Source organism: Phocoena sinus, chromosome 17 (genome assembly GCF_008692025.1).
Source record: "Phocoena sinus isolate mPhoSin1 chromosome 17, mPhoSin1.pri, whole genome shotgun sequence".
Taxonomy (NCBI): Eukaryota; Metazoa; Chordata; class Mammalia; order Artiodactyla; family Phocoenidae; genus Phocoena; species Phocoena sinus.
In genome coordinates this window covers 35130052-35136051 of record NC_045779.1, presented here as the reverse complement: position 1 = coordinate 35136051, position 6000 = coordinate 35130052, and positions in this window count along the sequence as shown.

Here is a 6000-nt window from a genome sequence, read left to right as displayed (position 1 = left end):
ATTGGAGGCTTGACATAACAACCAAAGGCTTGTAACCTGGTTCTGCCATTTGAGTTGGGAGGCAAGGAAAACTGTCATGATAGAGAGGGGAGACATGCAGAATACCTAAGTTCATATTCCCTATGGACAAATGAAACAGAAAAACAAAATATATCACAGGCAAAGCTGCCAGTTGTCATACTCCAGGGAATTAGTGAACATTAACATGTTTACTTTTTACTTACTTTTTCCTACTAGCCTTTTCATGAAATCAGGGAAGCTGAGGCAAAAAACAAATCTCTACTGAATCAAAGCCACATATATGTGGCTGTGTACTGTAAGGCAGTGGCTCTCAAAGTTTGCTGCAGGGACAAGCAGGACCAGTATCAGCTGGCAATTTAGAAATGCAAATTCTCGGGCTTCCCTGGTGGCGCAGTGGTTGAGAGTCCGCCTGCCGATGCAGGGGACACGAGTTCGTGCCCCGGTCCGGGAAGATCCCACATGCCATGGAGCGGCTGGGCCCGTGAGCCATGGCTGCTGGGCCTGCACGTCCGGAGCCTGTGCTCCGCAATGGGAGAGGCCACAAGAGTGAGAGGCCCGCGTACCACAAAAAAAAAAAAAAAAGTGCAAATTCTCAAGTCCCACTCCAGAGCTATTTAATCAAAAACTTTAAGGGGAGGGCCCAGAAATGGGCGTTTTAACAAGTCACCCAGGTCACTCTGAAGCACTTCAGTTTGAGAACCACTGGTATAAAGGAACCACTCAAATTTTCCAAGGTGGGAACCTCTCAAAAGAGATGATAGAGTGATTCTGAGCAAGGTAAGGACAGCTCATGGAAAACTCTAGGCTGAGTATACTCACTTTTTCCCCTGCCTGCTTGGCTGTCATTGAATTAGCATCCCCTGTGTGGCAAAAGCCACAGGGACCACAGTGTCCATCAGATGTTCTTAGGGGTTTCCTTTAGGAAGCAGCATTCCTATAGAAGAGGCATGATGCTTTTCTCCCCATGATCCATTACCTGCCAAAGTAACATCCACCTTTGCCTTCTGTCTTCTTTGCCCTACCTCATGATCATGAGCCTTGTGAGAAAATTAATTTTGTTGACTTTGGACATTTGCATTCATGTCATTCACACCTTCCCTCCCCTTCCTGTTCAGGATTCCTCCAGGCATCCCCTTTATGGCCTGACCAGCAGGATGCTGTGGTTTAAATATAGGTCATGCAACGCGTAGTGCACCACTGGGATCTAGGCTGCTCTGCTTTCCTTATACCCTGTTTATTTCTAATGATCCCATTCTCAATTTTGTTCCAAACCCCTAGATAATGCTTCCCTGGCACACGATGGTTGAGATGTCTCAGCTCTGCTATGCCCACTGAGAATCTGTTAAATACAGAGAATGAGTATTGGGCTTTAGTCCAAGAAGGGTTTGGTGACATTTCCCTTAATTGTCATATATACCAAATATCCCTATGGCATGCACCCTTGAACAGCAACTGTTCTACTAGGAGGCATATGAGGGTACATGCTGAAACAAATGCGTTTAAATCTTTTCGATTGTGGATTCCTAAGTTGTTTTCCTTTTGCTATTCACTCACTGCACCTAACCTTTGCCAAACAACTGCAGAACTATGATCTGGCCACAGGTTTTATTTGTTGCCTTTAGTCATTTTCAATTTCTTAGCAGAAGCAAATATGAGAGTAAAAGTCAATGGAAAGCAGGTTTAGGTAAGCTCCATTCTGTCCATACATATTGCTAAGAATCCCTGCATGTACTTAAGGCAAGGAGGTAGTTTCTGCTTGGGTTTGGAACACCATAAATCAAATAACTATGGTTCAACCACCCCCAAGACCACTGACATGTCTCCCTCCCAATATTTATTGCCACATGTAAGAACTTACAAATGCCAGCATAAGTATGCTGCCTGCACCTGGCAAATTATTTCTGGTTTGTCAGAAAATCCAGGGGCTGCTTTTGTTTGATGTTAGCATGGTTCAGCTATTGTTCCAGTGCCGTTTGAATAACAATCATTTCACAGCAACAGAAAAGGTGGGAATCACCAGGAGAACCTCCAGACCTCATATTGTATAATCCTTTTCTCCATAAATGCTCACTGACAAGCCTCTCTTCATATGTGCCAGCATTTAAAGATTTCAAAGACAGAGGTGACCAGTGAGTTGTTTTCATAGCTAACAGGTATAGTTAGTTGAGTTGTCATTTTACATGGGTGAGAAAATGATGTGTTTGATGAGCATTTCGTGAGCATCTAGTATGTTTCAGCCACTGTGCTGGTGACAGTGGACACCGACCCTGCCTTCAGGAAGCTGACATCCTTTGGCACCATTTAGGAGTCCAAGTGGCTTTCTCCCTGCTTGTTTACCAACACACGTGTACCCCTTGATGTCTGAGTGGTTCTTAGCTGTTCTCTGTCGCACTGAGCTCTGTGGGATGGAGTTAGTTATATTGTCATTGTAGCATAGCTAGTGACAAGGTCATAGAGGATATGACCCAAGGCTGGCCATTCCAATATGGTCACATGATTCTACTAGAGCCAGTCATAGTATTTCCCAAGGCTTTTTACTTGAACTAACAAGGAGTCTAGGAAGATGTACAAGAAGCCATTCTGACGGCCACAAGGAGAGCCCCTGCCTGCAGAATGAAATCAAGTAGAGAGACAAGCAAAACAGTAAAAGAGAACCCTAATGATAATCTCTGATTTCCGGGTTGTAGCTATATCTGAAGTTGGCTTTGTTCCTAGAATTCTAAATTTCATGAGACAGTGATTACTATTTAGCTCAAACTGGCTGTAGATTTTTTTGATACTTTCAAACCAAAAACACTGAAAAAACAAAACCTATTTGAACATACAACTCCAAACTATCCCACAGAGCTATAGGATATATAAAATCTAAGGCCAAGTCTGAGCCACATTGACTAGAATGAGGTTCGGAGGACTGGTGGAAGAATTTATCAGTTTGATCAGAACTACATATCTAAAGAATGGAACCAATTCTCAGGTTAAATAAACTGAAAGGGCATTTAGAAATGTATTCATGGGGCTTCCCTGGTGGCACAGTGGTTGAGAGCCCGCCTGCCGATGCGGGGGACATGGGTTCATGCCCCGGTCTGGGAAGACCTCACATGCCGTGGAGCGGCTGGGCCTGTGAGCCATGGCCGCTGAGCCTGCGTGTCCGGAGCCTGTGCTCCGCAACGGGAGAGGCCGCAACAGTGAGAGGCCTGCGTACAGCAAAAAAAAAAAAAAAAAGAAAGAAAGAAAGAAATGTATTCATTAGTTCTTTTCTTAAAAAAGATTTATTTATTAATTTATTTAATTAATTAATTTTGGCTGCCTCACGTCTTAGTTGCATCACGCAGGATCTTCACTGAGGCATGCGGGATCTTTCCTTGTGGCGTACGGGCTTCTCTCTACTTGTGGTGTACGGGTTTTCTCTTTAGATGTGGCGTGCAGGCTCCAGGACATATGGGCTCTGTAGTTGTGGCACACGGATTCCACAGTGTGTTGGCTCTGTAGTTTGCGGCACACAGCCTCTCTAGTTGAGGCATGAGAGCTCAGCAGTTGTGGCACGTGGGCTTACTTGCCCTGCAGCATGTGGGATCTTAATTCCCCGACCAGGGATCGAATCTGCGTCCCTGCATTGTAAGGTGGATTCTTTACCACTGGACGACCAGAGAAGCCCCTATTCATTAATTCTTACACACCATGTGCTTTTTTTTCTATAAATATGAAATAAGAAAGCTCCAACTCATATCCCATGTCATGATAGTCACTGAAGAGGGAAGAATACAATGAGTAGAAAACATGGCCCTCGTTTCAAAGAGTTACTAACCTAGTTTGACAAAATTGATACATGCATATTTCCTGTTGCTTAACTAAAACCTAAAAGAAAAGTGATCAAAGTAGCTCACTTCTATAGCCTGTTCTACTAGGACTTTTTAGAATATGTTATGTATAGGACTACATAGGATCAACACATTTTCCCCAGTTAGACTCCAGCTGATGCTAGGATGCATTCTATGAAGGTATGTAATATATGAGGTAATAGAAATAACACTGAACTGAGAGCCAGGAGACCTCCTGTAGATGAGTTGTTAGCCCCAACTTGTCACGTGACTTAGGCTTATCATTTAAGTGAGTTCTAGTTTATTCATCTATTCAACAAGCAATTTAAACTTCAAAGGCTCTAGCACTAAACGTCAGAGATTCATTATTCAAAATATAACACCTCAGAATAAGGAATTAGAGTTGTCCCTTAAGACTATTGTTTCTTCAGTTACTCCACCCATGTCACCACTTTAGTGAATCCCCTGAGCTCTCTAGACAGAGATATAACACATCTAAATATTCAAGATGGTTGAAAATAAAGAATGGAAAGATATGTTAGGCAAACAATAACAATAAGCTTGTATAGGTACATTAAGAACATTATTAAACATATCATAATTTAACAAATTGTTATAAAGTGCACACCTTGCACCCACCACACACATCAAGAAAGGGAGGATTACTGGCAAGACTGGCCCCCACCTGAAACCACTGTGCGTGTCTTACTAAGCACAATGCTTTCCTTCCCTCCTTGAGATACAACAGTAACTTTATGGCAAGAATGTTCTTGCTATACATTACATTTTTACCATCATTGTTTTTCAACTCTATGTGAAACAGAATCATAGTACATACATTTCTTTGTGATTTGCTCCTTTAAAGTAACATTATATTTGTTGCAGCCAGCTGCAATTTGTTCACTTTCATTATCATATAATATTCCATGTGTGCCAATTATTGATTTATTTTTTTCTCTTACCCTTCCTTGCCTTAGCTTTGTGATACTGGAGCTAAATCTTGCACATATTTCTTTTCTGCCAACTCACACAATATTGAGATTTGTTAGTAGAGCACGCTGGAGAGGATCTATAGGAAGAAGAGGTTTTATCTTCCTGGTCCTAGTGTGTTTTCTTCTTGTTTTTGTGGTTCATAGCTGCCAGCTTCATCGGGGACACCTGGTGACACTCATGTCATGCATTTCAGTGACACCTCAGTGGATGACTGTTCAGGGAGTTTCACAGCACCCCTGCAGGCAGGTTCCTAGTGAGTTGCACTGGCATCCCAGTTCATGGTTTCCTGTATACCAACCCTGGCCTTTTGCACCTCAGCAAATTTCTCTGACATGCAGTGGGACACAGCCTCACCCTCCCCTTGAGGTGTGAACCTCATCCTTGTAGGGACCCTTCTTCAAGCTTCTTCCTTCCTTGGGTACTTTCTCTCAGCTCTAGGCTATCCCTGTATCTGCTCTTTCTATATTGGTTAGAATTCTCTTTCCCTCTTTTAGTAGTTTATCCTCTGCTATTAATTATCTCTTTTATTAAATTTTGAAATTAGTGATATGGTTTCTGTCTCTTGCGTGGACTCTAACTGATATATTTCATACACGAAAATATTTCTTAATTGTATTAATTTTTTTTCAAAGAACGAACTCTTGGTTTTGGTGATCTTCATCTTTGTATATTCCTGTTCTATATCACTAATTTTTGATCTTTATTTCACCCTTTCTTCTACTTTACTTTCCTTTACTAACGTCTGAGATGGATGCTCATTTTATTTGTTTTAATCTTATTTTCTAGTATAGGTATTTAAAGCTATATACTGCTTTCTAAGTACTACTATCGTTCCAACATGCATGTTTCTAAGATTTTGCTATCATTCAGTCTAAAACATGTTATTCCCATTTTAATTTATTTTTAACTCATGGAAGATTTAATTTTCAAACATTTGGGAATATTCTAGTTCTCTTTTTGGTATTAACTTTTAGATTTCATTTCCCTTTTTATCAGTTAACAGTCCCTATATGATGTCAGTTCTTTGAAATTGTTGATACTTTTATGTCTCAATATATAGGAAATTCTTATTTTCTATTTCTTGAGGTGATATTATTAGGTTCATACAAATTTTAAATTAATATATTTTTTCTGATGAATTTAATCCTTTTATCAGTATGAAGAGGAT